The 11,701-nt window shown below is 38.4% G+C and overlaps 1 long non-coding RNA gene across 1 annotated transcript; it reads left to right on the top strand.

Annotated features, from left to right (window-relative positions):
- The first annotated feature begins 3,237 nt into the window (after positions 1-3,237).
- On the top strand, positions 3,238-11,364 carry LOC128284123 (uncharacterized). The gene is made up of 2 exons (XR_008274444.1): positions 3,238-3,334; positions 11,233-11,364. It is a non-coding gene; the product is annotated as an uncharacterized LOC128284123 (long non-coding RNA).
- The last annotated feature ends 337 nt before the right edge of the window (positions 11,365-11,701 follow it).

The following is an 11,701-nucleotide window of genomic DNA, read 5'->3' as shown; positions in this document are numbered from 1 at the left end:
AGCTCCCCTTTGCTCTTGAGCTTAACGAATACAAGTAGAAGTATTCAATATTTTTCTCAATAATGTTTACTAGTCAATCACATTCGGCATCTCATATCATCTCACTTTATTATAATTTATCATTCAACCTTTGAACCAAATCGCCATTATATGGCCACATATACATACATCCATATATTTAAGCTCAAGAATTTTAACATAACATCAAGTGCTCAAATTACTCATGTGGCCGATTATACATGGTCATAAATACACAAAATCAAAAATAATTTCAAGGTTTTTTCACCCTATACATGTACTAGGCCGAATGTATATGCAAAATTTCACAACATTCTTCAACAAATTTCTTCTTTAAACAAACATATTTATCACTTTCTTCATCACCAAAATATCATGTGCAAACATATATACACATATAGGTGCAAGGCCGAATTTCAAGGTGTCCATAACCATCCAAAGCACAAATTTTAACTAACATGCAAGAAGCATAAACCATGCTCATGAATGCTTCATGGCCAAATACATCACAATCATGCCCCTTTCAACTTCGGTCATGGTTAAACAAAAAAGAAAACTCAATGTCTTACTCAAGATTGCTACAAAGAAATTTCAAGAGTAGACAATCCATCATTTCATGCATCATTAGCAAGCTTCACATTTAGCATGCAATGGCTTTAACACAATAACAACTTTGGCCAAATACCATTTCCATGGCATAACAAGGATTTGAACCATGGCTAACATGAACATCAAGTTAGCAACTAAAACATGCATGAAACTCATAACACAACCTCATACATACCTTAATCTTGATGCAAGTTTAGCCAAATCTCCTTCTAGATCTCTTCTAAACAAAGAAAATGAAGCAAAATCTCTTCTTCCTCTTAGAATTTTCGGCCAAAAGAAGGAGGGAAAAGATGAACAATTTTTTGTTTTTCTTTCTTAGTTACACGGCAATGGGGGAAAGAATGCTACACACATTTGTTTTTGTTTCTCTTCCCACATCTAATTATTTTATCACTTAATACATCATGCATTAACAAAACATGTCATAACATGTTTTCTTTGCCCATAATTCCTTGCTATGGCCGCCACCACCTATAAAAGGGGAATTTGACATGCAAGTCCATTGTTTTGCATGCATGCTTTAATTAGTCATCACACATTTCCCTATCGTACTTTCAAAATTCACTACTAAGTCCCTTCTAGTGAAATTCACCTTTATAACACTAAATCAATCATCAAAAAATGTCACACATGAGCACACACATATTGTAGGCATCAAAATAAATTTTAAATTATTTTTATGCCTCGGTTTTGTGGTCCCGAAACCACATTCCGACTAGGGTCAATTTTGGGCTGTCACAGGAAGAATGGACCAAGAGTTTAGAGTTGCATCTTCAGTCCATGGCCTTCAAAATAAAGGAAAGATTTGATAAATATTGAGGAACTAATTTGCTGCTGTTGGTCTCAATGGTATTAGATCCACGTTGTAAGGTGAGGTTTTGTTGAACTAAAGTCTATCCTACATTGATAGTTTGGTTAATCAAGCCATGGATGTGTTGACTCAACAAGTCCAGATGAAACTACTAATGGCACAAGATGATAAATTTAATGAGTCTGAAAAGCTTAACTTTGGTAAACATTTCTTCACCTTTAGCTACTGATTTCAATTATTTTAATGACCTGTTAGTTCTGCAAATTTCTATGTAAAATGGTTTCAAAAATGAAGGAAATTCTGCTTCCTAAGAACATCATTCAATTGGAGCATTCTTGCTTTGTAACGCCCCAATTTTTGAGAATTCTGTGAATGTTGGCATAGGTTTAATTATGTTAGTGGGCCTCTAGAAGGCCCAAGCTTAAGATAGAACCCGACAATTTTAGTTAATTTTTGTTCCATAAGAAAAAGGGGGTCAAATTATGAAATAGGACCTATGTGAAAATGTTTGAAAATGCTATAGGCTAAATTGAAGTGGCCAAATAAATAGGAGTGCAAAATAGGAGGATTTACATGACAAACCTCCCATTTTACATGAAGTGGCCAGCCATCATGTTGTTGTAGACAATATGAGCACTTGATATCCATAATTCATGGTACAAATTGAGAATGGGTTAGGTAAATGTTCCATGATAATGGATTAGGTAAATATTCCATGATAACGGGTTAGGTAAATGTTCCATTATAATGGTTTAGGTAAATGTTCCATGATGGGCATTTCATGTCTTTTGTATTAAAGAATTAAATGGATGAAATATGAAATTTTATTAAAAGAAAAAGGGGTGAAAAGAACAAAGTTTTGTCCATCTTTGTTCATCATAGCTGAAAGTTAGAGAAGAGAAAGGAGAGGAGAAAGCTCTTGAATGTTCAGTCACTTGGGGAAGAAAATTGAAGGTAAGTTCATGGTAGTTTGCTTCTATCTTGATGTTCATGAGTTCTTCTTGATTCTACCTTAACTCTTGAAGCATATTTTGGTTTTTAGTTGGGTTGTGAGCATTTAGTCATGAATTAAAATGAAGGAAATGGTTGTTGTTTCATGTTCTTTTGATGAAAAATGGAAGATAGGTGAAGTTAAGCAAAACAAATGAGCATGCATATGCCTTAGATGCTAAGGGGAAAAATCGGCTAACATGTTGTGCAAGTTTAAATACGTAAGTAAAATTATAAATATGTGATGATTGATTGGTGATATACATGTTTAAATAACAAGCATGCAAGTTAGGTGTGAAAGAGTGATTTGGTAATAAATCTGCTTGGGACAGCAGCAGTAATGTGACTTTGGAAAATCACCATAAATTGTGGGAGATGAATTAGAAGCTGAATAAATTGTAATTAAAGCTTGTTGAGTGTAGTTTCAAATGAAATAAACAAGAACATATTTTGAATTCTGTACAATGAGAAATTTGATTCGTAATGAAGAGTGGTCGATTAGTCAAACAAAGTGAAACATGCGAAACTTTGAGAAAAATCTGGTATTGATTGGCCAAACCAAAAATTCTGAAAATTTTATGGATATAAGATATATGAGTCTATTTTCAGGGAAAATTAATGGCACTTGATTTGGAGTTTTGTAGCTCCAGTTATAAATGATTTAGTGAGTGTTGCTCAGGAAGACAGCTTGCAGTGAAATTATGATTATGTGGTAAACATTGACAAAAATTTGTTAATAAGTTGCTTATTGATTTCTTATAAGCTTACTATGATCTGTAGGTGTGGTTGGCCGAATATTATAAGGGGTTAATACATAGTTTGTATTTGAATAGTTAGATTAACGTGTTAGTAATCCAATTGTAGGCGGTTCGTGTGTGGATCTCGTCAGCATATCGTCGCAAACAGGTGTGCAACTAACACCCTCTTTCTTAGTCTGGATCGGCAAAAGTCGAAAAGCCGAAATGCCGAAAACTGGTATTTTGTAGATTTGCGAATGTGCAAATGCTCGTGAGGTAAATCGATTAATGTTTTTGGTAAGCTGCAAAATTTGGACTACAAAGTGCATGATTTCTGTGCCCTTGAATTTTTTTGGCTTAATAGGCCAAAATTGGAATGATGGGCCAACGGGCCCAATTCGGTAAGAACCCTCGGTACGTGATTCTGTTAGTACGTGAAAAGTAGGAATATGCATGAAAAACCCTAAAATAGATAAACTCTGAAATACCTTTAAAAGTGGAAAATTTACGCTTTACCCTAGTAGATAAATTACCAAATACCCCTAGGGTTAAATTGACCTAAATGCATGTTTGACTATTGTTATTTCTTGCATGCCATGTTATTATCTGATACATGGGATTGAGACATTGATAGAGGAAGTACTGAAAGTGGCTTGTCCACGTACTGGAGGCTTTGCCTCAATTTACTATTAACTGAGAAGCAAGGCTACAACTGTGGAGTGTTGGGTTTGGGTGGGTTGAGCTATTCCCACATGGAGTGTAGGGTGGTACGGTGGAGTGTAGTGGTTGGTGGGTTGAGTAGTCTCCCAAATGGGCTTGCATATGTTATTGATGGTGCATGTATTTTGAAATGGGCCTATGGGCCATCTTGTTATCTGAATAAGGGCTAAGGCCCAATTTATTGTAATCAAAAGGGCTCGTCCAATTCACTCATTGTTACTGAATGGGCTTAGGCCCAATAGGCTTGAGCTAACTTGGGCTTTGAATGGGTTTTCCTTACACTGAGTTTCCCAAACTCACCCTTCTTTAACCTTGCAGTGAGCCTTGATGTGGGTGACTTGGAGTGGAGGGATTTAGAGTGGCCATGGTGAACACTTTTGGGTTTGAAAAAGAGACTGGTTTTCTTAAGTTATTTTTAATTACTATTTAATTTTGGGTTGTAATAAGGCCATTTTAACTTTATTTTCTTCTTTGATTTTCGGGATTATATTATTTTAAACAACTTTAAATTGATGGATAATAATTCAAATGGGCTAGACTTAGGGCACGATTTCAAAAAGATACTTATTTTTTTAAAATAATATGATGTCACGAATATTCAATTTACCAAAGATAACCACTCAAAGAAATTTCAACTTGTTATAACCAAGTGTGGCAATGGATGTAGACATGTCAGGATTGGATCCAATCGAGAGCTTGGTACTTAAGCGACCTTCATGGCTCACCTCCTCTGTTATGGATACCTACCGGTGCCCGACTTCCATTCACTTGGTTAGTTTGACAAAAGTCGGCTTTTTAAAAAACTAAAAAGAGAACATGGGTTTTTGACTTCAAAGTGGCACGTCGGATTCGGCCTTAACATCTGGGCCGGGTTTGGGGTGCTACATTTACTGGTATCAGAGCCTAGGTTGCAATAACTCAGCTGTGGAATGGGTTTACAAAAACAAAGATTTTCGAAAATGAAAATTTTATAAAGAATGCGAAAAACTCGATTTTCAAAATTTAGATCTTTAGAAAGTAGCATTCCGAATCTCCGGCTCAAGCCTGTAAGTATTACTCTAAACCTTTCTGAATATTTTCCTGAATTATCTGTCTGCATGAAACCCTATTAGGATACTCTAGATAGGATGATCTGAAACCATAGGAAAATCGATAAGAGATCAAATCAGTAGCTAGACTTCGATTCTGCGAAAACAAACTCTGAACTACTGTCTGATTCATAAAACATCTGTAATAAACACTGGAATATTGAATTAATGCATAAAAATTCATAATCAAGATAATACGATATGAGTACAAGAGCTGTTCATGGAAGAGGCCGTGGACGGAGCCGAGGAAGTGCTCAAGCGAGATCTTCGTCTTCGAGACTTATGCCGGCGGTGGATGCACCGGTACCACCAGCAATAGAAGTAGAGTCTCATGACCGCAGTGCCAAGGATGATGCCTTGTCACAGGCAATACTTCGTGTTCTGGAAAGGGTTGTCGGGGCAAGTACAGGCAATAGAGTTCGGGGATCTATTTCTAAACAACTTCGGGCTAATGGAGCGGAGATCTTTAGGGGCGTGTCTGGTATAGCCCCGAATGTGGCGGAATATTGGTTGGAGGCCACAGAATAGATTATGAACAACTTGGACTGCTCTGAGGAGATTGTGAGTGGGGTATCTGTACTAAGTCCTTTGGGTCACTCGGTTAGGGTAGACAAATTGTATAGGGATGTACCCATAAAAACTCAAGGTAGGATTTTCCCTGGAGATCTGATGGAGTTACCGTTCGGAGAGTTTGATCTCATTTTGGGAATGGACTGGCTTGTTAAGCATAAGGCGACCCTGGATTGTGCTGCTAAACGAATGGTGTTAAGGACTACAAAGGATGAGGAGGTTATGGTGATAGGTGAGCGAAGGGATTATTTATCCAATGTGGTTTCGACATTAAGGGCCGAAAAGTGGATTCGGAAAGGTTGTGAGGTCTATTTGGCATTTGTAAGTCAGTCAGAAGAGGAGGGACTGACAGTGGATAAGGTTAGGACCGTAAAGGAGTTCCAAGATGTTTTTCCGGAGGAGCATTGCCTCCAAACAGAGAAGTTGAGTTTGGAATAGATTTGTTGCCTGGAACGGCGCCTGTGTCCATCGCACCGTATAGGATGGCACCGAAGGAGTTAGTGGAGTTAGAGGCTCAAATTCAAGAGTTGTTGGATAGGGGCTTCATTAAGCCAAGCGTGTCTCCATGGGGAGCATCGGTGCTATTCATAAAAAGAATGATGGTACGATGCAGATGTGCATTGATTATCTCCAGTTGAACAAACTGACGATTAAGAATAAGTATCCACTGCTAAGGATTGATGATCTGTTCGACTAGCTTAGAGGAGCTTCTGTATTTTCTAAGATCGACCTCTGATCTGGATATCATCAGTTAAGGGTCAAGGAGGCAGATATCCATAAGACGGCATTCAGGACTCGGTATGGTCATTACGAGTTTTTGGTTATGTCATTTGGACTGACGAACACTCCTGCAGCATTTATGGATCTGATGAATCGGTTGTTCCAACCATTCTTGGATCGATTCGTAGTCGTCTTCATTGATGATATCCTGGTATATTCTGAAACTGAAGCGAAACATGATGAGCATCTCCATATAGTGCTGCGAGTGTTAAGGGGGAAGGAACTCTTCGCGAAGTTCAGCAAGTGTGAATTTTGGTTGAGGGAGGTAACCTTCTTAGGACATGTGGTCTCTGCCGAAGGGATTAAGGTGGACCCTCGAAAGATTGAAGCAATTTTGGAGTGGAAGCCACCTAGGACGGTGTTGGAAATTCAAAGTTTCCTAGGGTTGGCAGGATACTACAGAAGGTTTGTGGAAGGTTTTTCTGTGATGCAGCACCTCTGACAAAACTCATAAGGAAAGGAGTACCGCTTGTATGGAAATGAGAAGCGAGGAAGCTTTGAGAAGTTGAAGAAAGTTCGATTGAAGCACGTGTTAATTCACCGAGTCAGGAAGGATTTTATCGTGTACAAGTGACGCATCACACGTGGGTTTGGGCTGCGTGTTAATGCAAGAGGGTAAGGTGGTTGCATATGCATCACGATAGCTTAAGCCTCATGAGGGGAACTATCCGACTCATGATTTGGAGTTGGCAGCAGTGATATTCGCACTTAAGATTTGGAGACATTACTTGTACGAAGAAAGGTGTATTATATACACTGACCATAAGAGTCTTAAGTATTTGTTGACTTAGAAGGAGCTGAACCTTAGGAAAAAGAGATGGACTGAGTTGCTTAAGGATTATGACTGTTCGATCGAGTATCACCCAGGCAAGGCTAATGTGGTAGCTGATGCTCTAAGTCGTAGAACTGTATCTGATCTGAGAGCAATATTTGCTCGTCTGAGTCTATATGATGATGGAGGTCTGTTGGCTGAGTTGCAAGTGAGGCCAACCTGGGGGGATCAGATTAAGGAAAAGTAGTTGAACGATGAGCCTTTGGTCGCTCATTTCCAACAAGTTAAGGAAGGGGAAACTTCTGAGTTTGGGTTAAATGGCGAAGGAGTTCTGTGTTTCCGAGGAAGAATTTGTGTTCCGAAGGATTCTGACTTGAGGCAGACAATATTGAAGGAAGCTCATGGAGGACTTTGTGCCATGCACCTTGGAGGGAACAAGTTGTATCATGACTTACAAGAATTGTACTGGTGGCCTAGACTTAAACGAGAAGTAACAGATATTGTAGGGAAATGTCTGACATGCCAGCAAGTGAAAGCTGAGCATCAATTACCCTCTGGACTGTTACAGTCACTAAAGATACCACTTTGGAAGTGGGAGAGGGTAACCATGGACTTTGTGAGTGGGCTGCCCTTGACACCATCAAAGAAAGACTCGGTGTGGGTGATTGTGGATAGGTTGACCAAATCGGCCCATTTCATACCTGTACCTACTGACTTTTCGCTTCAAAAGTTAGCCAAGTTGTATGTGGTAGAGATTGTACGACTTCATGGAGTCCCAATTTCGATTGTCTCTGACCGGGATCTCAGATTCACATCTCGATATCGGCGAAAGTTGCATGAGGCATTGGGGACGCAATTGAACTTTAGTACGGCTTTCCATCCCCAAACTGATGGTCAGTCTGAGAGGGTTATTCAGATTTTGGAGGACATGTTGAGGGGATGCGTGATTGACTTTCGAGGTAGTTGGGAGGATTACTTGCCGTTGGCAGAATTTGCATACAATAACAGTTACCAGGCGAGTATTCGAATGGCACCGTATGAAAGCATCAGATGGACGAAGGTGTCGTACACCTAGTTGTTGGACCGAACTAGGAGAGCGACAAGTTCATGGACCAAAGTTGGTAGCTGATACTGAGGATAAGGTCAGAATAATTAGGGACCGGTTAAAAGAAGCATCTGATAGGCAAAAGTCGTATCTGATTTGAAGTGTAAGGAGATTGAGTACTCGATGGGTGATATGGTCTTCTTAAAGGTTTCTCCTTGGAAGAAGATATTAAGGTTGATAAGAAGGGCAAGTTGAGTCCGCATTCATTGGGCCTTATCGGGTTTTGAAGTGAGTAGGCCCAATGGCTTATCGCTTGGAATTGCCTCGAGTTAGACAGATTCACGATGTTTTTCACGTCTCCATGTTAAGGCATTATCGTTCTGGCCCTGCTCATGTCCCGCCGATTCTGCGAAATTGAAGTTCGATCGATTTGACCTTTGAGGAGGAGCCTGTGCAAATATTGGCTCGAGATGTTAAGGTTCTCAGAAGGAAATCTGTCCCGTTAGTGAAAGTAATTTGGCGTAATCATAGTAGGGAAGAAGCTACTTGGGAATCAGAAAAGACTATGCATCAACAATACCCTCAACTATTTGGATCAGGTAAATTTCGAGGACGAAATTTCTTTAAGGAGGGTAGAGTTGTAACGCCCCAATTTTCGAGAATTCTGTGAATGTTGGCATAGGTTTAATTATGTTAGTGGGCCTCTAGAAGGCCCAAGCTTAAGATAGAACCCGGCAATTTTAGTTAATTTTTGTTCCATAAGAAAAAGGGGGTGAAATTATGAAATAGAACCTATGTGAAAATGTTTAAAAATGCTATAGGCTAAATTGAAGTGGCCAAATAAATAGGAGTGCAACATAAGAGGATTTGCATGACAAACCTCCCATTTTACATGAAGTGGCCAGCCATCATGTTGTTGTAGACAATATGAGCACTTGATATCCATAATTCATGGTACAAATTAATAATGGGTTAGGTAAATGTTCCATGATAATGGATTAGGTAAATATTCCACGATAATGGGTTAGGTAAATGTTCCATGATAATGGTTTAGGTAAATGTTCCATGATGGGCATTTCATGCCTTTTGTATTAAAGAATTAAATGGATGAAATATGAAATTTTATTAAAAGAAAAAGGGGTGAAAAGAACAAAGTTTTGTCCATCTTTGTTCATCATAGATGAAAGTTAGAGAAGTGAAAGGAGAGGAGAAAGCTCTTGAATGTTCGGTCACTTGGGGAAGAAAATTGAAGGTAAGTTCATGGTAGTTTGCTTCTATCTTGATGTTCATGAGTTCTTCTTGATTCTACCTTAACTCTTGAAGCATATTTTGGTTTTTAGTTGTGTTGTGAGCATTTAGTCATGAATTAAAATGAAGGAAATGGTTGTTGTTTCATGTTCTTTTGATGAAAAATGGAAGATAGGTGAAGTTGAGCCAAACAAATGAGCATGCATGTGCCTTAGATGCTAAGGGGAAAAATCGGCTAACATGTTGTGCTTTAAAATGATGAAATGGAGATTATACTTAAGTAAAATTATAGATATGTGATGATTGATTGGTGATATACATGTTTAAATAACAAGCATGCAAGTTAGGTGTGAAAGAGTGATTTGGTAATAAATCTGCTTGGGACAGTAGCAGTAACGTGAATTTGGAAAATCACCATAAATTGTGGGAGATGAATTAGAAGTTGAATAAATTATGTAATTAAAGCTTGTTGAGTGTAGTTTCAAATGAAATAAACAAGAACATATTTTGAATTATGTACAATGAGAAATTTGATTCGTAATGAAGAGTGGTCAAATTAGTCAAACAGTGAAACATACGAAACTTTGAGAAAAATCTGGTATTGATTGGCCAAACCAAAAATTCTGAAAATTTTATGGATATAAGATATATGAGTCTATTTTCAGGGAAAATTAATGGCACTTGATTTGGAGTTTCGTAGCTCCAGTTATAAATGATTTAGTGATTGTTTCTCAGGAAGACAGCTTGCAGTGAAATTATGATTATGTGGTAAACATTGACAAAAATTTGTTAATGAGTTGCTTATTGATTTCTTATAAGCTTACTATGATCTGTAGGTGTGGTTGGCCGAATATTATAAGGGGTTAATATGTAGTTTGTATTTGAATAGTTAGAGTAACGTGTTAGTAATCCAATTGTAGGCGGTTCATGTGTGGATCTCGTCAGCATATCGTCACAAACAGGTGTGCAACTAACACCCTCTTTTTTAGTCTGGATCGGCAAAAGTCGAAAAGTCGAAATGCCAAAAACCGGTATTTTGTAGATTTGCGAGTGTGCGAATCCTCGTGAGGTAAATCGATTAATGTTTTTGGTAAGCTGCAAAATTTGGACTACAAAGTGCATGATTTTTGTGCCCTCGATATTTTTTTGGCTTAATGGGCCAAAATTGGAATGATGGGCCAATGGGCCCAATTCGGTAAGAACCCTCGGTGCGTGATTTCGTTAGTACGTGAAAAGTAAGAATATGCATGAAAAACCCTAAAATAGATAAATTATGAAATACCTTTAAAAGTGGAAAATTTACGCTTTACCCCTAGTAGATAAATTACCGAAATACCCTAGGTTAAATTGATCTAAATGCATGTTTGACTATTGTTATTTCTCGCATGTCATGTTGTTATTATCGATGCATGGGATTACGATATTGTGAAGGAAGCACTGAAAGTGGCTTGTCCACGATCTTGGAGGCTTTGCCTCAATTTATGTTAATCGAGCAAAGCAAGGCCGCAAATGTGGAGTGTTAATTTGGGTGGGTTGAGCTATTCCCACATGGAGTGTAGGGCTGGTACGGGTGGAGTGTAGTGGTTGGTGGGTTGAGTAGTCTCCCCAAATGGGCTTCCATATCTTATTAATGTTGCATGTATTTTGAAATGGGCCTATGGGCCATACTGTTATCTAAATAAGGGGCTAAGGCCCAGTTTATTGTAATCTGAAAAGGGCTCTGGTCTAGTACCACTGTTACCTGAATGGGCTTAGGCCCAATAGGCTTGAGCTAACTTGGGCTTTGAATGGGTTTTCCTTACACACTGAGTTTCCCCAAACTCACCCCTTCTTTAACCTTACAGGTGAGCCTTGATGTGGGTGACTTGGAGCCGGAGGGGATTCAGAGTGGCCATGGTGAATACTTTTGGGTTTGAAAAAGAGACTGGTTTTCTTAACTTATTTTTAATTACTATTTAATTTTTGGGTTGTAATAAGGCCATTTTAACTTTATTTTCTTCTTTGATTTACTGGGATTATATTATTTTAAACAACTTTAAGTTGATGGATAATAATTCAAATAGGCTAGACTTAGGGCACGATTTCAAAATGATACTTGTTTTTTTTTAAAATAGCACAATGTCACGAATATTCAATTTACCAAAGATAACCACTCAAAGAAATTTCAACTTGTTATAACCAAGTGTGGCAATGGATGTGGACATGTCTAGGATTGGATCCAATCGGAGAGCTTGGTACTTAAGCAGCCTTCATGGCTCACCTCCTCTGTTATGGATACCTACCTGGTGCCCAGCTTCCATTCACTTGGTTAGT

The sequence above is a fragment of the Gossypium arboreum genome, chromosome 2 (genome assembly GCF_025698485.1).
Source record: "Gossypium arboreum isolate Shixiya-1 chromosome 2, ASM2569848v2, whole genome shotgun sequence".
NCBI classification, from domain to species: domain Eukaryota; kingdom Viridiplantae; phylum Streptophyta; class Magnoliopsida; order Malvales; family Malvaceae; genus Gossypium; species Gossypium arboreum.
Note: the sequence above shows the minus strand (reverse complement) of the source record. Positions and strands in the feature narration are given on the sequence as shown.